Source organism: Haliotis asinina, chromosome 16 (assembly GCF_037392515.1).
Source record: "Haliotis asinina isolate JCU_RB_2024 chromosome 16, JCU_Hal_asi_v2, whole genome shotgun sequence".
In the NCBI taxonomy this organism is placed as follows: Eukaryota; Metazoa; Mollusca; class Gastropoda; order Lepetellida; family Haliotidae; genus Haliotis; species Haliotis asinina.
Window position 1 is genome coordinate 48,546,212 of NC_090295.1, and position 26,933 is coordinate 48,573,144.

The window sequence follows — 26,933 nt, forward strand, 5'->3', positions numbered from 1 at the left end:
TTGTATACTAAACACAGTGTAAAAGATCTATGCAAGGTTTCCTCTCAAGGAAATGGACGTTTTTATTGCTCGCTCCAAATGTAGTGATCACGATATAGGTGGCGTTAATTTCCGGGTCACGACAGCAAGGCGGCCTATGATATTAATAAACAATAATGGTCCGTATGTATTGCAGTGTGTAGTTTCGGCAAGGCACATTTAGAGTGAGACAGTAGTGTATGTGAGTGACAGGCGTTCGCTGTGGTAGCTACGCTATGTTCTATGTACAGTTATCATTTGGAATGGTATCCCACACTGCATAGAGCGTTCTTTTACAACATTAATACCTGGAAGAGCTGGTAATATCTGATATCATCACCACTTCATATCGAGTAAACGGTATTAGAAGATAGTCATGGTTCATACAAAATAGGACAGTGCTAGTTTAATTTACAAGTGGCAAATCCTTCAAAGACAGTTTTCATTATCTGTTACTTGTACGGGAAAATTATGGCATGATCTTTGGAGAGTCCCCCGAGCACCGTTAACCAACATACAGAGGAATGTTTACAATGACTGATTGGGATGACAGTGTTCTATTTAATACATAACACATAGCACACTGTTTTTGTCAACAGTTGATTAATGGATAAACACTTAGCCACCTAGTAGTCACTGGCTAACTTTACCTAAGGATGATAACTCGTAGTCATCAGTCTTATTGAAAGTGTAATACTATGTATTCATATAGTTGCACAGTGACGATCGATCCTCAGCTGGACTTCTGCAACTTAGTCATCAGCAGGTTAGAGGTCCGTCCCATGCTGTCTAAAACATTCCACGGTCAGGATAACATGAGTGAGTGGCATGAGGTCTCTTAACTGGTTCCATGATGGCAGTCATTTGAAGTGACAACAGTTACCCACTCATCCTCTGTTGAACATGACCATGACATCGGCTTGAGAACAGCAGGAAAAGCATCCTAAAGAGTTCTAAAGCGACAACTTCCTGGCAGATCGTTTCCAGAGGAATCGTTTGGCATTGTATTTAATACGGCAGGATTTGACTCTGAGAACTGAATGAAAACGTCATTAGTGGAACAAAATTAAGTTTTCCATTGCACGGAAAGGCAGTTCGGAGGCATAACAGACCACATATCCACAAACATCAAACCAACTGTCATGGGGACTTCTCGATAATGATATGGGGACTTATTTCAAACTATTGTAACTTCGACCTGGTCACCATACAGCCCGGGATATTCTCCATTTTAACAGCCCAAGCCTCGCCAATTTGATCACAGGAACTGAACGGTCTACCTAGTATTATCGTCTCTGTGTAAATGACAAAGAAAAACGTTATTTCCCCTACACTTTTCATCACACTGAATATACAGATGTCACCGTCACCGCTTTCCGTCTGAGCCTTGCATCTGACGTAGGAAAAGTGTACGTTCATTCAATTCTGAAAAAATGTATATTTAATATATAGATAAAGCGTCAAAATGTGACTAATCAGTGACGAAATGTTGAGCGATGCAATTATCCTTGTGTTCCCTTGCTTTTTCGGGAGACTCAATGAATTGTCTGTGCGTGTGTTTGTGACGTGGTCATTGCAAGCACGTTTTATCAACCCATGTTGCTAATGAAACACGGACACATGCTTAGCATGAAGTCGAAACCCCGCAATAGACATTGATTGTGGAAAGCGTTTTGTTGTTTTTAAATTAATACTTCAAGATTCTATTGATTTCTTACGAGCTTTTACTTCAGAACGACGCCGTGTTATGCAGTTTCTGCCAACTTTGTGTTATAAATCTTGATAACACCCCGTCTCTGAGCACTCATTCGCCTGCACCAGACTATCAACGGTAGGCGCATTGTGCGGCCTGTTACACAAACAGATACACATCTAATGAAGGTTGAGAAATAAAGCGAACCATGACGTCAGTGATTAATATGTCCCTCCTGCTAAACGCACTCGTCACCTTTGTCTCAACATATGATCCCCTGACAAGGCCTACCACGGTTCAGCCTTGTGTTAATGATGAGGCCAAGGGGTACGGTAGCTCCTATCTCCTCTGTGTCTATGTGTCTGTGGGTTTAATCACACCTCGCTGGCCTGACTGTGCATCCATTTCCAGTGTATTTACAGAGGGGAGATTAAACACTCATGAAAAAGTTATCAATCTAGATAAAATAATCGTTATTTGCTGCGCAAAGACCGTAGATGAAACTGTTCTATTCTGGACAATGTTAATACATCTTGTGAGGGGGAAAACACACAGAGTGGAAAGATTCTCGACAGGTGCACAGGAGATGATTTACATCGCTTTTGAAAAAGTGTATATCGTAGTTATTAGCTTAACATTTCATTAAATGGTTTCTTTGTTGGATCAACAATACTATTTCAATATAATCTATCTATCGAGCTACCCAATAACCAATTGTTATACGTTATTAAGTTCTGTATTCAGCAAAATTTCAGTTGTGGTACGGCGATTTCTAAATCTGACATCCCCATAAGCTGCAACACTGACCTGTGTAGATCCCGCAACACTGACCTGTGTAGATCCGGCAACACTGACTTGTGTAGATTGGGCAACATTGACCTGTGAAGATCCTAGTGAGAACTGATCTTCAGCTACCTACGCTTGTCGTAAGAGGCGACTATTGATATATGGTGGTCAGACTCCTCACTTCGTATTGTGAATTGAACTAAACTTTATTCACACTCCGACCGTGTTCTGTGACAGTAGAGGTACATCATTACTAGGCACAACGTATATATGATGCACACATGTATGATACACAAATGATAATCTATGCAAATCACTTGGTTGCAAGATTAGATTATACATTACATGCATTTAAACAGTTGTAGGGGCAAAATTACACACATGCATATTTCTTGGGCGTTGCTTGTAATGGGACATTATTTTTCCCCAAATTCTGCTAATTACCTAATTGTTCCTAGTCTATTGGATAGGTTCCGTATTTAAGTTCGGAAGCTAACAGCCAACAGCTCCTAAATGCATGGAACAATGCTCATGTTGTTGGTCACTTGATTGTCTGATCAAGACTCGATTCTTTACAGATCGCCGACATATAGTTGGAATATTGCTGTGTGTGGCGGTAAACACCAAACAAACAATCTGCACAATACTATCGTAATCAGTAACAACTCCTTTCAAAACAACGCTAAACAGAAACACACCCTTACAACCCTAACAGCAACACATCTGTACAACACAACCATATGCAACAATATACAATGTCGTAGGGCATTAGCATATAGAATTATTTCCACAGCGGTAGTTGGATTGTGTCATGTGTTTTCAGATCAGAGCTTCTCGTTATTGACAGCTGTTGTTATGGCGAAATTGCTCGTTGTATTTAAAACACATCAAATTACCATCTGTTAAATATTATGCTTTAGGCAGGCCGTGTGTAAAGCAAATAATTCTCAAGCGTGTGATGAACGATTGCGCCCGTGTTATCTCTTTGAAACTTCAAAGACGAATTGTTAAAAAATGTTGAACTGACCCTACCGTGCCATTTCCTCAATCCAACCTCGGTTGTGGGTGATGAACTAATTCAGTTAGCCTCATCAACATTCCTCCAACCAATGTGATTGATATCCACGTTTGAAAAGAAAACCTAGAAACGAAGCAATACATTAAGCCCAGGCTATTTTGCTGCCTTAGGAAATCACCTTCAACCTTCGAGTGAGACATTAGCACTTGCAAATTCCAGCATTAACACCGAGAACCTGTTGAAGGTGATGCACCATGGTGCTGGAGCTAAAGGCAGCACGTTTTATTGTAATTGACCTCGTAGGAATGAGAGAAAATCTCTGTTGAGAAGAAATTTAACTTTAGTAATTAAGTGACGATGAAGTCATTGTGTAATGGTAAAAAGGTACTATTACATTAGCTGCGGTCATTCGACATGACTTATAGATTTTCCCAATCTTTAACATTATTGTAACGCGCTATTCAATCAAGTTAGGACATGGTTCTAATATGGAGTTACACTCTCAAATACATACATTCATTTACGTCATATGTTAGGTGATTGAACTTCGGCTTAAGTGGATGCATTTTAAAACGATCTAAAGGTGGAGAAGAAAATGGAAAGACGCGAGTTTGGCCACACTTTCAGCTGAACAGAATTTCACCTTATATCAAAGAATTTCGGTAGAAGTGCCTCAATTCCCAAATTCTTTCTGATCGGGTATGAAACCAAGAAACACGATCTCTGCAACCCAAGATCTGCATCTGGTTTGACAAAGGGACGCAACTCCACACTGCCAATTGTGGCGCCTTAGATGACCGTGTCAGCCTCTGGGCATGTCGAAAAGCCCAGTCTAATGCAGATCTTAGCAGTTCAACCAACCAGTCTGTAGGAGCAGAATACTGATAAGCCACTGAACAACGTTGGCTTGATGCTCCACAAAACACACAAATACACAGGCTATCTCACCCCATGGTGGGACATAACATACTTGACGTAATACAGATATGATTAAAATATTCAATAAGCAACAAAATATGAACAAACACTCCTGGTGTTCGGTGGCAAGAAATTCGACTGAGACGAACGAATGTTACTGCGTTTTTAAATTGTTCTTCACCAATCCGTGTCTCCATAATGCCGCCCGCTTTATCATAAATAAAATATTGTTTATGGACACCTATGCTTTAACAGTGTATCCGTGCGTGTTGAGTAAACTTTATTATTTTCTAAAACTCCTACTTTTAAACGAGCACTTAGTCTTTATGGAGATTACACTTTACCTACCTGGATGCTGATTGCACGACATGTCAACCGATTGCACATCGTGTCAAAATACCTCTATGGTGAATGCACGTGTATAGTAATGTTCATGTCAACCTACCTCTATAGCAATTGCACGGCGTGTCAACAGATTTCACGACATGTCAACCTGCCGTTCTCACACCACACTCATCCAAAAGTATATTTGGACACCGAGTAAAACGAATGCAAGTTCCTGTGTCTTCTTTACAGATGAAAGGCAAATCATCTGAAAGAGAGTAATTTCAATTCCTTACTTTTTTTCTGGAGAAAGAGAAGTGCACGTCAACGTCCGGCATTCAATCACATATTTTTTATGGCTCATGACTTAGCATATCAATGTGCCGTATAGAATCAATGCACAGCGTCTGTTTAAAGACGTCGTTCGATATGGAGTAAAAGGCGGAGTTCCTGGGATGCACATGCCATGCACAGCGTCATTTAGGCGAGAGGTAGTCCAGTCGTCCATGCGATTGTGAATGTATTTCTATTGGAACCAATTGAACTACACTGGCCCAAGGGTTTTGTAATGAATGGCAGGGTTTTGTAATGAAACCCCGAACACAGTAACATGTGAAGCCTGTCGTAGTGTTTTCCTTCAGAGAAATAAAAAAATAAAAAAATATATATAAAAAGTACTGATACGCTCTCGCTCACTCACACAATCGCCCAACCACGCGCATCAAACCAGCCCACTTACACGCACCAACGCTACTGTAACCCCAACCCCCAATCCACACCACCACCAAACCAAAAGAATCATTCGCTCATATTCACCCAACCATCAAGCATAAAATTAGTACGCACAAGCACTAACGCATCTTTATGCCCCCACCGACATCTACCCAACCACTATCACCGAAACAAAAGAGCCAAACGCTTACATATCCACAACCTCTGTTGTGTTTTAATCATGTTTTATTCACAGAGAAAAGGATAAGGAACGCCTTCTCCATTTAAGAATACCCTCTCCTTGGTTTGGTCAAAGACAGTATAGATTTCAGCGACTAAAGGTGACAGATGGTGGACAAGAAAGCTGTACAGGTAAAAAGGAGATATAGCTTATACAGAGTAATATATATATGCTATACAAAACGCGTTGTCCTGCTAATGAATGATTGCATTAACTTGAATACACCTTTGTTTTCACATGATGATAGGTCTGCACCTACTGGTAACTAAAGTTTGAGGTCAACTGAAACACCCGCTGATGAAACAAATACTGATACGAGTCCTCAATAAAAAATCACCACATACACAAATGGGATCAGTTTCAGCCCAGTTGATATTAAATTTTCTTTCACTACGTTAATAATGCTGAGGAGCATACACATGTTTATCAGTGATAGACGATTTAATAGTTGAAACACTTTCTGAATTACGGGCGGTGGTTGGTAAATTGTTCCAAGATGTAGATTGTAGTTGGAAAGAAGGATTCTTTTGAATGTAAACGTCTTGGAATAGGAATCGATATAGTTGGAAATCTGCGTAGACGATATTTTGATTCAGAACCGACATTCAAGGGAAGCAGTTCCTTTGGATATGGAGGAACCACATAATGTTCAATTTTATTCATCAAACATAGTCATCGTTTTCTACGACGATCTTGAAATGTTTCCCATCCAGTTTCGAAGTAGAGAAATTGCCGTGATGTAAACCAGTAACAGCTCTCGCTGCTTGTAATTGAATCTGTCCTAACTTATTTACTTGTTCGGGAGTACACCCGTCCCAAACGTTACATGCGTATTTAAGTGAGGGCCGAATGAACATGGTATAGATCGTATTAAGCGTACCCTACCAACTATTTCATCGTGGCAAAGAGGTAACCATATTTGAAACCGTTTGTAACATGTTTTGAATGTGACCAGTTCATTGTCCGTTGCGGGTAAGGTTTACTCCAAGATGTTCATGATTATCAACAATTTAGTTTCAGCACCATCACCCTCCGTGTCGGGAGCACATGGGGATGGACGATGCTGAAGAAAACGATTGCCCTGTATCAGGTCTGGCCATGAAGACCGATATCGCTTCTGTGCTTATATCCAAACAGGTATAATTTTGCAATCTTGCGCAGACTTCTGTAATCTTGAACATGTGCACTGATCTCGTGTTAGTGGACTCTAAGAGGTATGATATAGTAGAGCGATTCAGTTTGCATCACCTCCCAAAGAGGTGTAATTTTGTAAGCTTGTGTTAATAGATGTTTGATCTTGTGGACAGGTCTTCGTGTTAGTAGGCTCTTACAGGTATGAGTCAATAGTTTGCAGCACCACAGAATCCCGCGTTCCCCCTGTAAATGTTGAACATTGCCTGGTCCTGGTGGATATGATACTGAAGACTAGAAGGCCCAGCGGGAGGTGGTACTAAACGCAAATATTTTAATCATATACCTGGCCGATTATGGAAGATAAATACGCTGTATTAAGATCATAGGCCCAACGGCCATAGGATTTTGATGACCAGTATTGTATTTCAAGATATGGAGATATGAATCTGACTTATAATGTGTTTATATACGTCGCGAAATATGATACTAAAGACAAAAACTGTATTGCGTGTGTATATATATATATATATATATATATATATATATATATATATATATATATATATATATATATATATATATATATATATATATATATATATATATATATATATATATATAATTGATTGTTGGAAGCCAGACTAACGATGAGTTCGTAACACTGGACAAAAGGTGATACTAAAGACTTATTTAGCGTTTATAGACAAGGTTCAGATGATGACCATGCCTGGGCAAGCCAAGCTTGTCATAAGAGGCGACTAACGGAAAACATCGAGCATCGTAGTAAATCGATGCTCATTATGCCAATCACTGGATTGTCTGATCCAGACTGAATATTTTACAATCAGCGGCCATACAGCTGGAATATTGCTGAGTGCGATGTTAGCAACAAGCAAATAAACAAACTGAAACGAACATTGCTTTAACTAACTTTGGAACGTTTAACATGTTGTTTATGGAGTAGGCGGGGCGTGATGCTTGAAACTTGTGCAAATCGTGCAGTGTATCGTGCAGATTGTATGAAAGAAATCGGCTGGTTTCCAATTCTTCCTTAACTTCATAAACCATCATAATTGCAAAATAACCGAAACTCGTACAGTGAAATTGTTTATATTCCTAGCCTAAATATACCAGTTTCAAATGAACAATTCTGAAAAAACTCCATGTAGATAAAGAGGTATGTTGATAAAGTTTTATTTAATCCTCCAAAATTACGTCTTAAGCGGTATAAAAATGGTGGGGACTGGAGTGCGGAAATCTGTTAAAGATAAGTATCTCTCTTCACACTGCAGTGAATCACTTACTCTGCAATAACACCGCGGGACTAAAACATCCTTTAGTTGAGATTTATGTGGTGTTACTGCAGACTTCATCAACTATGTGAGACATTTCAGTGAAAAAGGAAAAATGTTAACCCTAGTTTGTGTAAACTAATGAAGGACTATTTCCTCCATGGCGTTGATTTTAACATCAAACGATTCAATAATACAACACGTCCATTGATGGCCCTGGCAGCATGTAAACATTCGCTTTGAAGTACGAGCCTTAACTGGTTTCGTCCCTATTCATAACGAGTATAATTAGTTTTGACTTGAACCTCCAGATCAAGGTTGTCTTCCTACGTTGCCTAATACCTGCCACTGTTAAATGGAAAGAATCATCAACAGATATAAATATAAAAATTCGAGATGGTTGAAAGCTTTATGGTTGTTTCACGTGTGTCTGGAAGTAATGGTTATGACATTTACGACAAATTAACATCCAGATAGGAATGCGGAACCTCCATTTCCAGTCGGAGCTGTTGATCGTGAAGTGTTTGAAGTATTACTCGTCGTGTGTGACATTTACAAGTCGGTGTTCTCCTATTCTCAACCATCAATATGAGAACGAGGGAGCTGAGACGCACTAATTTCCCTTGCTCCGCACCTTACTGTGCAACTTGAACAAAACAATCTGTCAGAATTAACCAATTGATTTAGGGGAAGTGCAAAGGACGGGCACATAACCAGGAGTCGTGATTGGGAGTGATCATAATTGAAAATCTCCACTGAGGATGACTAGTACAGCAGGATAGCTGGCAAGATACTTGGCGCGTGGTGTCTCTGCCTTCATAGAAGCTTCTTGAACAACGCCTGGTATTTCACCATTGGTCAGCCTAGCTTCCTAGACTCCCTTCCCCATTGGCCACGGTATTTTCCTAGTTCGGTGACAGAGTATGGAACAGTCAGTGAGATTACTTGCATGGTCGCAGACAACACACAGCTTAGCCCCATCATTTTTTCGAAGTTAGCCGATCATTTCCTGTAGACCATCGGGTATTGAGGGCCCTGAATTCACTTAACAGAGGCTTGCTTCGCGACGCCTGCCTACAAAAGCATACATTCACCATTACTTTGGACTTCTGAGAACAGCTTCTTTTGACAAGAAGGACTTTGATTTGCTAACTCTTTGCAACGTCTGAAATCCTGAGATTTCCAGCCTTCTGTCTTGGAGCTGTGTTTCAGGGCTGGCAGCTTTTCGTCTGGACTTATTCTTGTTCTGACATTGAGGACAGGACGGACGGAAGTAATCAGATTAGTCGAGGTATGTTGATCATTGTGATGTGAGGTCGTACTGAGCATGCTTTAGAACACACTAGAAATGTTTGTTAAAGTAACTATGTCTATTTAAACATTGTCACTGGAACAGTTTTAACGAAAGGAAATAATATCATTGATGCTGATAATTGTCTGAAACTGACAGATAATGGCACAAAATAAAAACTATGATAATCTCTGTTTGCGCTCAAAATATACATCAAAGGACATTTTTTCTTCGTACTTTATTAACTTAAAAGCATGTCATGATTGCACTCACAGGAGATTTCTTTAGTCATGATAAACCTTATACTATGAAACACCTTTGCCATTGGTCTTATTCTGTGAAACCGTTTTGCCACTGGTCTCATACTGTGAAACCGTTTTGCCACTGGTGTCATACTGTGAAACAGCTTTGAAACTGGTCTTATACTGTGAAACCGTTTTGCCACTGGCCTTATACTGTGAAACAGCTTTGAGACTGGTCTTATACTGTGAAACAGCTTTGAGACTGGTCTTATACTGTGAAACAGCTGTGAAACAGCTTTGAGACTGGTCTTATATTGTGAAACAGCTGTGAAATTGGTGTATGAAAACCTACATTGGCCACTTACATTGCCAAATGAAAACAAATACAAGCAAAACATTTTAACAAACAAATAATGGTCGGTATTTACATAGACTGTCTACATGAATCTACATGGATTGACTCTGCTCGGACACTGATTAAATAACAACATGTGGTAATATGTCAATATATACGTGATTTTGTGGATTCTGTGCGTTTATTGCCTAGCGCTAAGCGTTTGATCAGCTGAGATTGGAAACGTTACGTCCACTGTTCCGTTGATATTAGTCTCAGGGGAGCCAATCTGATGTGTCTTGTCAGTCACGCGTGATGCTTTAATTATCTGTGACACAGCGGTTTATTTACAACCTCCTTTACAATATGACTGTACATTCGGATGTTTCATGACCACATAAACTTGACTACTTGTCAGATTGTTGTTTAAAGAAATTATCAATACCCTAATCCAATAAACTGATTCTCCAAGGACAACTGTTTAATTGATTGACAAGTTTATATGATCTAATGTGAGATATAATGCTATTTAACTCCGTGTACCAAGTTTCTGTTAATGCTGTAATCGATCCAAATCAAACATGTCGTGGTGTTGGTTTTGTTCCAGCTTGTGTAACTATTGAAAAAATCGACACAACATTTATAGATCCGCATGACCAGGGATTGTCCTCGGAATGGTTATCTGTCAAACATATGGAGGAAATCCTTCACACATGTTGTAAACAACATCGAATAGTTTCCACACGAGGAAATCAAGAGCGATGGAATAAATCAATTATTAATATCGAAAGATTTGGCCCAAGGGTAAAGGAGTAATTATAGAGCTTTATACGTTAAACATTCTTGGAGTACGGGTTCCTCGATCAATCTGATGGTATCTTTGTTAACCGGACCGTAGCTGTGTTCTCACAGCGTGGGTTAGAAGTAACAGTGACACCATGACCATGATCACACTCAACACGACATGGTAGCCTACCCGGTTACCAGGACAACGTTATCACAGAGTAAAGAGGTCACCTCTACTACGCCATCACAGTGTACCCAGCGACCTTGACAGCGTCATCGCAGAGTACCAACTCACCTCTACAAACGCCATCTCAGAATACCCAACCACCTTGACAAAGTCATCACAGTGTACTAAGCCACCTCTACAACGTCACCACACAGTACCGCGCCACTTCTACAACGTCACCACAGAGTACCAAGCCACCTCTACAACGTCACCACACAGTACCAAGCCACCTCTACAACGTCACCACACAGTACTAAGCCACCTCTACAACGTCACCACACAGTACTAAGCCACCTCTACAACGTCACCACACAGTACCGCGCCACCTCTACAACGTCACCACACAGTACCGCGCCACCTCTACAACGTCACCACACAGTACCAAGCCACCTCTACAACGTCACCACACAGTACCAAGCCACCTCTACAACGTCACCACAGAGTACGAAGCCACCTCTACAACGTCACCACAGTGTACCGCGCTACCTCTACAACGTCACCACAGAGTACCGCGCCATCTCTACAACGTCACCACAGTGTACCGAGCCACTTCTACAACGTCACCACAGTGTACCGAGCCACCTCTACAGGGCCACCACAGTGTACCGAGCCACCTCTACAACGTCACCACAGTGTACCGAGCCACCTCTACAACGTCACCACAGTGTACCGAGCCACCTCTACAACGTCACCACAGAGTACCGCGCCACCTCTACAGGGTCACCACAGTGTACCGAGCCACCTCTACAACGTCACCACAGAGTACGAAGCCACCTCTACAACGTCACCACAGTGTACCGCGCCACCTCTACAACGTCACCACAGTGTACCGAGCCACCTCTACAACGTCACCACAGTGTACCGCGCCACCTCTACAACGTCATCAAAGAATGCCCAGCCACCTTTATAACATCACGACAAAATACCCAGCCACCTTGACAAGTCAGTCATCCGTGACAGTTCCGCTTTACAGTACCCGAGCCATGTCACAATGTCACCACCACCACCACCCTCCCCCCATCCTTGCTACTGTTGCAGACTACACCTAATATATACACGGACACTGTACGAGTGTTCATGGCCTCTCCTTAATCTCGTGTACAGGGAGATACACTTAAAGGAATCGATTGTTCCGATTTGACATGTGCTGTGCGATTTATACATTCTGTACGGAAATGTACCATACTGAATGAAATGCAGGGGCGGAAACGGGTTAAAACGTCCTAGCTTAACCCATGACGTCATGACCTGGTGTCCCGACACACGAGGAACATGATCAAAAGACACATGCACGTAATGACAATAGAGTCATCTCCCTTTGACTAATAGTTGTTGTGGATGTTGCGATCGTCAACGAGTGATGTTGGAATGATAATGTGTCGCAACTATGAGTTGTTTTTATAACATTTACCTGGGCCCCGCACCTGGGTCCACTGTGTGAAAATAACACCAGTTTATTTATTTTTTTTAGTTTCGTTCTTCTCAATATGGGAAGATTAAATCGTGAATATAACTGATGTTAAAACGTCGATATGTGTGTATTGTTTTCTGCATGTTTACAATTTGTATAGGGTAATAAAGATCCTCGTTAGACTTGTATGTAGATTGTTACACGTGACTTTAATCAAACGATTTTCTGGGCCAGAGTTTATTACTTACGGACCGATTTCAAACAGGTGGAACACTGCTGAGTGCGCCGTTGAACAAACAAACAAACAAACAAACAAGCAAACATACAACAAACTATTCACAGACGCCTGTCTTTTATTGATACATCGACTCCATGTGGGCGGTGCTGTAGCCTAGTGGTGTAAGCGTTCGCTCGTCAAGCCGAAGACCATGGTTCGATACCTGATATGAGTACAAAGTATGAAGCAGATTCCTGGTGTCCCCCGCCGTGATATTGTTGGAATATTGCTAAAAGCGGCGTAGACTCATACTGACTGTTTCACTCACGCAGACACCGTGTGGACGTGCACTTTCCAAATATTTTATGCCTCGCATCTGCACATGGAGACTGTTGTTTGATACACACAGGTTAATTAATACTTTCTCAGGCGTGTCCAGGGCTTGGGAGTACTAACTTAGTAACACCATCGTGTGTAAGACGTATGGAGGTTGGTATATGACCCTGTATCAATTGCAATGAATGTCGTACTTTAGGCAAGTCAGTTTGTTAAAAGATGCCTCTGTTCATCCAGCAGAAAATGGGTTCCACCAGGGATAAGGTATCTGGGGTAATGATGAACTGTTTGTTTTGGGGGATGACTACAATGTATAGTTGGTGACTCATTTATTGTAAGTAGTGTACTTTTATAATGCTTGGATACTCTGGTAGAGGGGTTGTATTATGTATGCATGCGTGTGTGTGCGCGTGCGCGCGCGCGCGCGCGTGTGTAGGTATATGCGCGCTCGTTCGTGCGTGTTTACATCAGTCCACAGTCAGCCTAGTATTTTGACCTCACCTGCATGTTCATCCGCTGGTGGGGACTCGCTGGTCGTAGTGGAATTGGAATCACGTAGTATTTCAATTATTTATGGCACCGGTGCATAATAAATCCGTTTAAGAACGTCTTCTCGGACACGACATACTCGAACATTTCTAGAAAACAAATAACTCAAATGTAAGTCGTAGAAGACATAAACGTCCCGCAAACTGATAACACAACTCCGCGTAATTCTGCTAATACTGAAGCACATGTCAGTGATTCATGCAAGGTTAGAGCAGTGGAGAAATAGAGTGAGTGAGTGAGTGAGACATCAGCCGTATTCCAGCTATATATGGCGGCGGTCTGAAAATAATCAAGTCTCGACCAGACAATCCTGTGATCAGCAGCATGACCTTCGTTCAAACGGGGACCAATGACGTATGTCAACCTGGTCACTGTGTCTGACCACCGTTAGTCGCCTCTGACGACAAACATAGTCACCGTTTGTGGCATGCATGGGTTGCTGAAGATCTTTTCTATCCCGGATCTTCACGGGAAGGACAAATATAGAGCTGAAACACCAATAACTCAGCGCTGCAAGTGACGTTCATTGAAGTTATGGATGCAGGTATTAGCCTGGCTTTGAATTCTGATGTAGCATAACAAGAACTGGGGACGGCTTACTTGTGTTTTCCAAATGGCCAGAAGGCCGGCTAGCTGAGTAGTGCCATAGCATTAATCCTAGGAGTTAAATCAGCATTTTACTGAGCAATTTGACGATTAAAAACAAGGTTTTTAGCGCAGTGAACACGCACTATTATAGCTGATTTTGTAATGAGGGGATTTAGTGTCTTGTTTCCATAAACACAGTAACTTTATCAAATACATAAATATATCCTAAATAGCAATATGTATTGTGTTTTTGTTTCGCTGGGTGTCTTTCGGATTGTGTTCACCGACTCCATGTTGTCTGTAGAAAGTGGTACATGCTCGGCTGTCAACATAACAAGCGTTATTTGTATTCCCTTATGTGAAATTGAACACATTCTCATCAATAATAGGAACAAAATTTTACAATTACAAATATCTATTTTTGTAATCTTCCTTTAATATGCATGTAATCTTCTCCGCTGTGCCATTAAATTTACATATATAGAACTTGCCAAACCTGGAATATGGTAAAACAATTTTCTTTTTTGTGTAAAAAAAAAGGATTAAACATGTATGTTATTTGTTTTCAAACTCCCCAGGGGTCCAGCGAGGAATGCGGCTCCCCAGTGACTGGTGGTATATATATGTATATATATATATATGGTGGTGGTGGTGTTGGTGTTGGTGTTGGTGTACTGGTTGTAGATCGTCAGTATGTGTGTTACTGTCACTACAAAAGTCACCCACAGCTACTGTTGCTACACGTGTGTCAGTGTGTCACCGCTATGACAGATATGTTTGAGTGTTGTTGTTACTACGACGGTGTCTGTGTAATACGACACATGCGACTGTTTTAGTACATATCTTACCGAATGCCAGCGTTACATAGATGACTGTTATATATACCATCACATCACAAACATACAATCTGAAATGCATTCCGTTAACTCTGACTTCTGAGAAGTACTTCCCATTAACAAAATACCAGTTTGACAACAATATTTGTTGATAGGAAGTCGATATAATGCCGGACGTGTTACGGTGAATGTAATACTGAAGTGCAAGTGCCGACAGGTTTCTTCGCTAACGTTGAGGAAATGGTGCACCAAATGTACATTTACATTTTAGTTGCATTACGCGACGAACAGTCATATCTTTTAATCTTAAGATACATTATTCAAAATGTCAGCCTCCTTGAAAGTTGGAAAAAGATAGCTGACCTTGTCAGTTTAATCAGTAAGATGTCTTTCACGAATAGTGTCAATTTGTTTTCTTCAGATCAACACTTGAACAAAATGCTTAAAAAGCAATCAAATTATTTATAGCATTCTAAATGAACTTCTCTTATACGGTGTGCAAACGGTTCAAAGAAATCTGCAGTTTGCCGTCTACTCCATCACCCACAGTGTCTGATGTAAAAAGTCCAACTTCATTTGCCGATATCAATACACTCGACAGTAAACCACTTGGGTCGACGGACGGTAGTATCACAGCTAGCGGAACGCTAGGCACTGACTCCAGAGCTGAGACGTGGTATCGGTGCTATATCTTGTGGGCCCTGGTCCCCTGTGGAGATGTACTGACTATAATTCTCGCTGATTCTCAACATACGCCGTTATGTTGTAGATAATGAAACATGGACGAGATAAGTGCTCACTCCTCAGAGTCTACTCGTGCTGTTTGGAGAGATATGAATAGGCAAGATCGCCTCACTGTTTCAAACTGAAGACAGTGAGTCAGCGGGATTTTATGACGCTTTCAGCACTGTCACAACGGGAGCATCCAGGAATGATCTGAGTTTCTCATAACTGTCCAGACACATGTGATGTTGTTTGTTTTTTGGTGGTTGGTTAACATGCATTTCTAATCACTCCAACCTTGTGTAAAACATTCAACAGGCAGCGGCGTATGTGTATACCGTAGAGAGTGGTTCTGACAACAGACACTGAAGCATGCCTGTACCACATCCAGTGGTTTAAACATTCAACAAACACTGGTATGCTTTATACCGAATAGTAGTTTTAACATACAACAGACCTTCACGTATGCTTTATACCACATCCAGGAGTTTCAATATTCAACAGACACTGGGGTGTTTTATACCGTGTAGTAGTTTTAACATACAACAGACCTTCACGTATGCTTTATACCACATCCAGGAGTTTCAATATTCAACAGACACTGACCTATGTTAAAGTTTATACCGGATTCACCGGACACTGAACATGCTCTGGGATGTGGTTTAAACAAACGTTGACCTATCTTTCCACCGTGTACAGTGGTTCAAAAAGGCACTGGCACAATTTGTTACACCATGTACAGTGGTTTAAACTTGGAACAGACGTTGACCTAAGTTTATACCTTGTTCCGTGCTCTAAACATTGATGAAACAGAGACGAATGTCATATGCAATCTAAGTTGTTTAGACATTATACATATACCGACGTTCGTGTGGTGCATGTTTAGTAGTATTGATACTGATCAGACATTGACATATTTGTGACGTATACAGGACTAATAATCACCGTTTACAATAGTGTAAAAACTGAACAGACAGTGGCGTATATATAAGGCCATATCCAACGACTTAAATACACATCACGTTTCATACGGGATCAAACATCAAACACACTCTGGCGTATTTTAAATATCGTTTGTAAGGTTTTTTAAAGACATATTTCTAAGTAAATAGCTAGTGTGTTTTGTTGGCTTGTGTTTGTATTTACATCGAAACCTGGACTAGACTGACATTAATTCCAACTACATGAGGCTTTGTCACCAGTACTTAAACCAAAACAGTGATGTACTGCGTACTTTTGACAAAATAATGGACAGAGATTTAAACATACAAATACAAACTGAGGCGGCTCCACATCCATCACAAATGTTTTCTACGTCGATCGTACAATTGTGACTATTTCAGGAAGATATATTTATTTCAACATTGTTCCAGCTGTATGATGTGCTAGAGTTCAAAGGTCAGGGGTGGATGGTAAAGAACACTGATATTGTATCTTTCACAAACACATCCAGTCTTATGTATGTGCCATTCTATCTAGCTCACATGTAACATGGCAAGGGCTACACGTTGAAGTATTGTTTACAATATTAACAAAACGGACATGTTTTACAGGGGCTGTATTTACTAATAATTTCAGACAAATCGTTTTGAGTATTTACAGTTATCGGAATGTATTGTTCTATGATAAGCAAATGTTCATGTTACAAGTATACATGCTATTCCTTATAATTAAATATGTTTTGTGCTGCGCGTTCCCGCTGATGACGGTTGGTTGCCATGGAAATCAACACGTTTATCACGCCTTGATCTTGTTTATGAAACGCTGCCTGAGTCTCAGGGAATATTTTGATTTATGAAAAACACTTTTGCAAACACATTGTTATCACGTACAGTGGGTTGTTTAGCGCCTCGCAGACGCTGGGGATGAAAACTCCCGAAGGAGTATTGACATGGGTAACCACTAACCCAGGTCAGCCATAGGGGTACTCTAGTGGTTAATGCGTTCGCTCGTCACGCTGAAAACCCTTGTTCGATTTCATACATGTGCACAATGCGTGAAGCCCATTTCCGATGTTCCCCGCCGTGATATGGCTGGAATATTGATAAAATTCAACCTACTCACTCACTCACTCACTCATCGTCATCGTCTCCGTCATCAGAAATATCATATAATGTCGTGAAAGTGTAATGGGAAGGTCGATGGTGATAGCTGTATAAAGTTTAAACAATCATGAGTGTGTATTTGGTGTGCGTAAAAAGTATGACATATCGCCGATCTGATCTGATCCGCCACTGATGCTTGTGATGCTTCAGTGTTATAGTTCCAAAACTTCAATCTGTCTGATTGATCTTTATACTTGACAAAACTGGAAAGGTGTCTACAAAGCTTTGTGGTAGTTTAAAGCTCATTTTGGTTTCAGGGGTGTCTGAGAGGATCAGTGAACACTCAATAAATGTCCATGCCAGGGACGTCTGAGAGGATCAGTTAACACTCTATCGATGTCCATGCCAGGGATGTCTGAGAGGATCAGTTAACACTCTATCAATGTCCATGCCAGGGATGTCTGAGAGGATCAGTTAACACTCTATCAATGACCATGCCAGGTTTGTCTGAGAGGATCAGTCAACACTCTATCAATGTCCATGCCAGGGATGTCTGAGAGGATCAGTTAACACTCTATCAATGACCATGCCAGGTTTGTCTGAGAGGATCAGTCAACACTCTATCAATGTCCATGCCAGGGATGTCTGAGAGGATCAGTTAACACTCTATCAATGACCATGCCAGGTTTGTCTGAGAGGATCAGTTAACACTCTATCGATGTCCATGCCAGGGATGTCTGAGAGGATCAGTTAACACTCTATCGATGTCCATGCCAGGGATGTCTGAGAGGATCAGTTAACACTCTATCAATGACCATGCCAGGTTTGTCTGAGAGGATCAGTCAACACTCTATCAATGACCATGCCAGGTTTGTCTGAGAGGATCAGTTAACACTCTATCGATGTCCATGCCAGGGATGTCTGAGAGGATCAGTAAACACTCTATCAATGACCATGCCAGGTTTGTCTGAGAGGATCAGTTAACACTCTATCAATGACCATGCCAGGTTTGTCTGAGAGGATCAGTGAACACTCAATCAATGTCCATGCCAGGGATGTCTGAGAGGATCAGTCAACACTCTATCAATGTCCATGCCAGGGATGTCTGAGAGGATCAGTCAACACTCTATCGATGTCCATGCCAGGGATGTCTGAGAGGATCAGTTAACACTCCATCAATGACCATGCCAGGGATGTCTGAGAATGTCAGTTAACACTCTATCAATGTCCATGCCAGGGGTGTCTGAGAGGATCAGTTAACACTCTATCAATGTCCATGCCAGGGTTGTCTGAGAGGATCAGTTAACACTCTATCAATGTCCATGCCAGGGGTGTCTGAGAGGATCAGTTAATACTCTATCAATGTCCATGCCAGGGGTGTCTGAGAGGATCAGTTAACGCTCTATCAATGTCCATGCCAGGGATGTCTGAGAGGATCAGTTAACACTCTATCAATGAAAATGCCAGGGATGTCTGAGAATGTCAGTTAACGCTCTATCAATGTCCATGCCAGGGGTGTCTTATCGGATCAGTTAACACTCTATCAATGTCCATGCCAGGGATGTCTGAGAGGATCAGTTAACACTCTATCAATGACCATGCCAGGGGTGTCTTATCGGATCAGTTAACACTCTATCAATGACCATGCCAGGGGTGTCTTATCGGATGAGTTAACGCTCTATCAATGTCCATGCCAAGGGTGTCTGAGATAATCAGTTAACACTTTATCAATGTCCATGCCAGGGATGTTTGAGAGGATCAGTTAACACTCTATCAATGTCCATTCCAGGGTTGTCTGAGAGGATCAGTTAACACTCTATCAATGTCCATGCCAGGGGTGTCTTATCGGATCAGTTAACACTCTATCAATGTCCATGCCAGGGTTGTCTGAGAGGATCAGTTAACACTCTATCAATGACCATGCCAGGGATGTCTGAGAATGTCAGTTAATACTCTATCAATGTCCATGCCAGGGGTGTCTGAGAGGATCAGTTAACACTCTATCAATGTCCATGTCAGGGATGTCTGAGAGGATCAGTTAACACTCTATCAATGACCATGCCAGGCGTGTCTTATCGGATCAGTTAACACTCTATCAATGACCATGCCAAGGGTGTCTTATCGGATGCGTTAACACTCTATCAATGTTCTTGCCAGGGGTGTCTTATGAGATCAGTTAACGCTCTATCAATGTCCATGCCAAGGGTGTCTGAGAGGATCAGTTAACACTCCATCAACGTCCATGCCAGGGGTGTCTGAGAGGATCAGTTAACACTCTATCGATGTCCATGCCAGGGATGTCTGAGAGGATCAGTTAACACTCTATCAATGTCCATGCCAGGGATGTCTGAGAGGATCAGTTAACACTCTATCAATGACCATGCCAGGTTTGTCTGAGAGGATCAGTTAACACTCTATCGATGTCCATGCCAGGGATGTCTGAGAGGATCAGTTAACACTCTATCAATGACCATGCCAGGTTTGTCTGAGAGGATCAGTCAACACTCTATCAATGTCCATGCCAGGGATGTCTGAGAGGATCAGCTAACACTCTATCAATGACCATGCCAGGTTTGTCTGAGAGGATCAGTCAACACTCTATCAATGTCCATGCCAGGGATGTCTGAGAGGATCAGTTAACACTCTATCAATGACCATGCCAGGTTTGTCTGAGAGGATCAGTTAACACTCTATCAATGTCCATGCCAGGGATGTCTGAGAGGATCAGTTAACACTCTATCAATGTCCATGCCAGGGATGTCTGAGAGGATCAGTTAACACTCTATCAATGACCATGCCAGGGATGTCTGAGAGGATCAGTTAACACTCTATCAATGTCCATGCCAGGGATGTCTGAGAGGATCAGTCAACACTCTATCAATGTCCATGTCAGGGATGTCTGAGAGGATCAGTTAACACTCTATCAATGTCCATGCCAGGGATGTCTGAGAGGATCAGTTAACACTCTATCAATGTCCATGCCAGGTTTGTCTGAGAGGATCAGTCAACACTCTATCGATGTCCATGCCAGGGATGTCTGAGAGGATCAGTTAACACTCTATCAATGACCATGCCAGGTTTGTCTGAGAGGATCAGTTAACACTCTATCAATGTCCATGCCAGGGATGTCTGAGAGGATCAGTTAACACTCTATCAATGTCCATGCCAGGTTTGTCTGAGAGGATCAGTAAACACTCTATCGATGTCCATGCCAGGGATGTCTGAGAGGATCAGTCAACACTCTATCGATGTCCATACCAGGGATGTCTGAGAGGATCAGTCAACACTCTATCAATGTCCATACCAGGGATGTCTGAGAGGATCAGTCAACACTCTATCAATGTCCATGCCAGGGGTGTCTTATCGGATCAGTTAACACTCTATCAATGTCCATGCCAGGTTTGTCTGAGAGGATCAGTTAACACTTTATCGATGTCCATGCCAGGGATGTCTGAGAGGATCAGTCAACACTCTATCAATGTCCATACCAGGGATGTCTGAGAGGATCAGTCAACACTCTATCAATGTCCATACCAGGGATGTCTGAGAGGATCAGTCAACACTCTATCAATATCCTTGCTAGGGGTGTCTGAGAGGATCGGTTAACACTCTCAATGACCATGCCAGGGATGTCTGAGAATGTCAGTTAACACTCTATCAATGTCCATGGCTGGGGTGTCTTATCGGATCAGTTAACACTCTATCAATGTCCATGCCGGGGTTGTCTTAGAGGATCAGTTAACACTCCATCAACGTCCATGCCAGGGGTGGCTGAGAGGATCAGTTAACACTCTATCAGTGTCCATGCCAAGGGTGTCTGAGAGGATCAGTTAACACTCAATCAATGACCATGCCAGGGGTGTCTGAGAGGATCAGTTAACACTCAATCAATGACCATGCCAGGGATGTCTGAGAATGTCAGTTAACACTCTATCAATGTCCATACCAGGGATGTCTGAGAATGTCAGTTAACGCTCTATCAATGTCCATGCCAGGGGTGTCTTATCGGATCAGTTAACACTCTATCAATGTCCATGCCAGGGATGTCTGAGAGGATCAGTTAACACTCTATCAATGACCATGCCAGGGGTGTCTTATCGGATCAGTTAACACTCTATCAATGACCATGCCAGGGGTGTCTTATCGGATGAGTTAACGCTCTATCAATGTCCATGCCAAGGGTGTCTGAGATAATCAGTTAACACTTTATCAATGTCCATGCCAGGGATGTTTGAGAGGATCAGTTAACACTCTATCAATGTCCATTCCAGGGTTGTCTGAGAGGATCAGTTAACACTCTATCAATGTCCATGCCAGGGGTGTCTGAGAGGATCAGTTAACACTCTATCAATGTCCATGCCAGGGTTGTCTGAGAGGATCAGTTAACACTCTATCAATGACCATGCCAGGGATGTCTGAGAATGTCAGTTAATACTCTATCAATGTCCATGCCAGGGGTGTCTGAGAGGATCAGTTAACACTCTATCAATGTCCATGTCAGGGATGTCTGAGAGGATCAGTTAACACTCTATCAATGACCATGCCAGGCGTGTCTTATCGGATCAGTTAACACTCTATCAATGACCATGCCAAGGGTGTCTTATCGGATGCGTTAACACTCTATCAATGTTCTTGCCAGGGGTGTCTTATGAGATCAGTTAACGCTCTATCAATGTCCATGCCAAGGGTGTCTGAGAGGATCAGTTAACACTCCATCAACGTCCATGCCAGGGGTGTCTGAGAGGATCAGTTAACACTCTATCGATGTCCATGCCAGGGATGTCTGAGAGGATCAGTTAACACTCTATCAATGTCCATGCCAGGGATGTCTGAGAGGATCAGTTAACACTCTATCAATGACCATGCCAGGTTTGTCTGAGAGGATCAGTTAACACTCTATCGATGTCCATGCCAGGGATGTCTGAGAGGATCAGTTAACACTCTATCAATGACCATGCCAGGTTTGTCTGAGAGGATCAGTCAACACTCTATCAATGTCCATGCCAGGGATGTCTGAGAGGATCAGCTAACACTCTATCAATGACCATGCCAGGTTTGTCTGAGAGGATCAGTCAACACTCTATCAATGTCCATGCCAGGGATGTCTGAGAGGATCAGTTAACACTCTATCAATGACCATGCCAGGTTTGTCTGAGAGGATCAGTTAACACTCTATCAATGTCCATGCCAGGGATGTCTGAGAGGATCAGTTAACACTCTATCAATGTCCATGCCAGGGATGTCTGAGAGGATCAGTTAACACTCTATCAATGACCATGCCAGGGATGTCTGAGAGGATCAGTTAACACTCTATCAATGTCCATGCCAGGGATGTCTGAGAGGATCAGTCAACACTCTATCAATGTCCATGTCAGGGATGTCTGAGAGGATCAGTTAACACTCTATCAATGTCCATGCCAGGGATGTCTGAGAGGATCAGTTAACACTCTATCAATGTCCATGCCAGGTTTGTCTGAGAGGATCAGTCAACACTCTATCGATGTCCATGCCAGGGATGTCTGAGAGGATCAGTTAACACTCTATCAATGACCATGCCAGGTTTGTCTGAGAGGATCAGTTAACACTCTATCAATGTCCATGCCAGGGATGTCTGAGAGGATCAGTTAACAATCTATCAATGTCCATGCCAGGTTTGTCTGAGAGGATCAGTTAACACTCTATCGATGTCCATGCCAGGGATGTCTGAGAGGATCAGTCAACACTCTATCGATGTCCATACCAGGGATGTCTGAGAGGATCAGTCAACACTCTATCAATGTCCATACCAGGGATGTCTGAGAGGATCAGTCAACACTCTATCAATGTCCATGCCAGGGGTGTCTGAGAGGATCAGTTAACACTCTATCAATGTCCATGCCAGGGATGTCTGAGAGGATCAGTTAACACTGTATCAATGACCATGCCAGGGATGTCTGAGAGGATCAGTTAACACTCTATCAATGTCCATGCCAGGGATGTCTGAGAGGATCAGTCAACACTCTATCAATGTCCATGTCAGGGATGTCTGAGAGGATCAGTTAACACTCTATCAATGTCCATGCCAGGGATGTCTGAGAGGATCAGTTAACACTCTATCAATGTCCATGCCAGGTTTGTCTGAGAGGATCAGTCAACACTCTATCGATGTCCATGCCAGGGATGTCTGAGAGGATCAGTTAACACTGTATCAATGACCATGCCAGGGATGTCTGAGAGGATCAGTTAACACTCTATCAATGTCCATGCCAGGGATGTCTGAGAGGATCAGTCAACACTCTATCAATGTCCATGTCAGGGATGTCTGAGAGGATCAGTTAACACTCTATCAATGTCCATGCCAGGGATGTCTGAGACAATCAGTTAACACTCTATCAATGTCCATGCCAGGGATGTCTGAGAGGATCAGTTAACACTCTATCAATGACCATGCCAGGTTTGTCTGAGAGGATCAGTCAACACTCTATCGATGTCCATGCCAGGGATGTCTGAGAGGATCAGTTAACACTCTATCAATGACCATGCCAGGTTTGTCTGAGAGGATCAGTTAACACTCTATCAATGTCCATGCCAGGGATGTCTGAGAGGATCAGTTAACACTCTATCAATGTCCATGCCAGGTTTGTCTGAGAGGATCAGTAAACACTCTATCGATGTCCATGCCAGGGATGTCTGAGAGGATCAGTCAACACTCTATCGATGTCCATACCAGGGATGTCTGAGAGGATCAGTCAACACTCTATCAATGTCCATACCAGGGATGTCTGAGAGGATCAGTCAACACTCTATCAATGTCCATGCCAGGGGTGTCTTATCGGATCAGTTAACACTCTATCAATGTCCATGCCAGGTTTGTCTGAGAGGATCAGTTAACACTTTATCGATGTCCATGCCAGGGATGTCTGAGAGGATCAGTCAACACTCTATCAATGTCCATACCAGGGATGTCTGAGAGGATCAGTCAACACTCTATCAATGTCCATACCAGGGATGTCTGAGAGGATCAGTCAACACTCTATCAATATCCTTGCTAGGGGTGTCTGAGAGGATCGGTTAACACTCTCAATGACCATGCCAGGGATGTCTGAGAATGTCAGTTAACACTCTATCAATGTCCATGGCTGGGGTGTCTTATCGGATCAGTTAACACTCTATCAATGTCCATGCCGGGGTTGTCTTAGAGGATCAGTTAACACTCCATCAACGTCCATGCCAGGGGTGGCTGAGAGGATCAGTTAACACTCTATCAGTGTCCATGCCAAGGGTGTCTGAGAGGATCAGTTAACACTCAATCAATGACCATGCCAGGGGTGTCTGAGAGGATCAGTTAACACTCTATCAATGACCATGCCAGGGATGTCTGAGAATGTCAGTTAACACTCTATCAATGTCCATACCAGGGATGTCTGAGAGGATCAGTTAACACTCAATCAATGTCCATGCCAGGGGTGTCTTATCGGATCAGTTTACACTCTATCAATGTCCATGCCAGGTTTGTCTGAGAGGATCAGTTAACACTCTATCGATGTCCATGCCAGGGATGTCTGAGAGGATCAGTCAACACTCTATCAATGTCCATACCAGGGATGTCTGAGAGGATCAGTCAACACTCTATCAATGTCCATACCAGGGATGTCTGAGAGGATCAGTCAACACTCTATCAATATCCTTGCCAGGGGTGTCTGAGAGGATCGGTTAACACTCTCAATGACCATGCCAGGGATGTCTGAGAATGTCAGTTAACACTCTATCAATGTCCATGGCTGGGGTGTCTTATCGGATCAGTTAACACTCTATCAATGAAAATGCCGGGGTTGTCTTAGAGGATCAGTTAACACTCCATCAACGTCCATGCCAGGGGTGGCTGAGAGGATCAGTTAACACTCTATCAATGTCCATGCCAAGGGTGTCTGAGAGGATCAGTTAACACTCAATCAGTGACCATGCCAGGGGTGTCTGAGAGGATCAGTTAACACTCAATCAATGACCATGCCAGGGATGTCTGAGAATGTCAGTTAACACTCTATCAATGTCCATGCCAGGGGTGTCTGAGAGGATCAGTTAACACTCTATCAATGTCCATGCCAGGGTTGTCTGAGAGGATCAGTTAACACTCTATCAATGTCCATGCCAGGGGTGTCTGAGAGGATCAGTTAATACTCTATCAATGTCCATGCCAGGGGTGTCTGAGAGGATCAGTTAACGCTCTATCAATGTCCGTGCCAGGGATGTCTGAGAATGTCAGTTAACACTCTATCAATGTCCATGCCAGGGGTGTCTGAGAGGATCAGTTAACACTCTATCAATGTCCATGCCAGGGTTGTCTGAGAGGATCAGTTAACACTCTATCAATGTCCATGCCAGGGGTGTCTGAGAGGATCAGTTAATACTCTTTCAATGTCCATACCAGGGATGTCTGAGAGGATCAGTCAACACTCTATCAATGTCCATACCAGGGATGTCTGAGAGGATCAGTCAACACTCTATCAATATCCTTGCCAGGGATGTCTGAGAGGATCGGTTAACACTCTCAATGACCATGCCAGGGATGTCTGAGAATGTCAGCTAACACTCTATCAATGTCCATGGCTGGGGTGTCTTATCGGATCAGTTAACACTCTATCAATGTCCATGCCGGGGTTGTCTTAGAGGATCAGTTAACACTCCATCAACGTCCATGCCAAGGGTGGCTGAGAGGATCAGTTAACACTCTATCAATGTCCATGCCAAGGGTGTCTGAGAGGATCAGTTAACACTCAATCAATGACCATGCCAGGGGTGTCTGAGAGGATCAGTTAACACTCAATCAATGACCATGCCAGGGATGTCTGAGAATGTCAGTTAACACTCTATCAATGTCCATACCAGGGATGTCTGAGAGGATCAGTTAACACTCAATCAATGTCCATGCCAGGGGTGTCTTATCGGATCAGGTAACACTCTATCAATGTCCATGCCAGGTTTGTCTGAGAGGATCAGTTAACACTCTATCGATGTCCATGCCAGGGATGTCTGAGAGGATCAGTCAACACTCTATCAATGTCCATACCAGGGATGTCTGAGAGGATCAGTCAACACTCTATCAATGTCCATACCAGGGATGTCTGAGAGGATCAGTCAACACTCTATCAATATCCTTGCCAGGGGTGTCTGAGAGGATCGGTTAACACTCTCAATGACCATGCCAGGGATGTCTGAGAATGTCAGTTAACACTCT

General features: G+C 42.5%; 1 protein-coding gene across 1 annotated transcript in view; it reads left to right on the top strand.

Annotated features, from left to right (window-relative positions):
- Positions 1 to 8,994: 8,994 nt before the first annotated feature.
- The window catches only part of LOC137268232 (G-protein coupled receptor dmsr-1-like), a 159,839-nt gene continuing 141,900 nt past the window's right edge, over positions 8,995 to 26,933 (top strand). The window contains exon 1 of the mRNA XM_067802770.1: positions 8,995 to 9,426. The gene's annotated coding sequence lies outside the window, so the exon portion shown is untranslated. The remainder of the gene's footprint in view (positions 9,427 to 26,933) is intronic.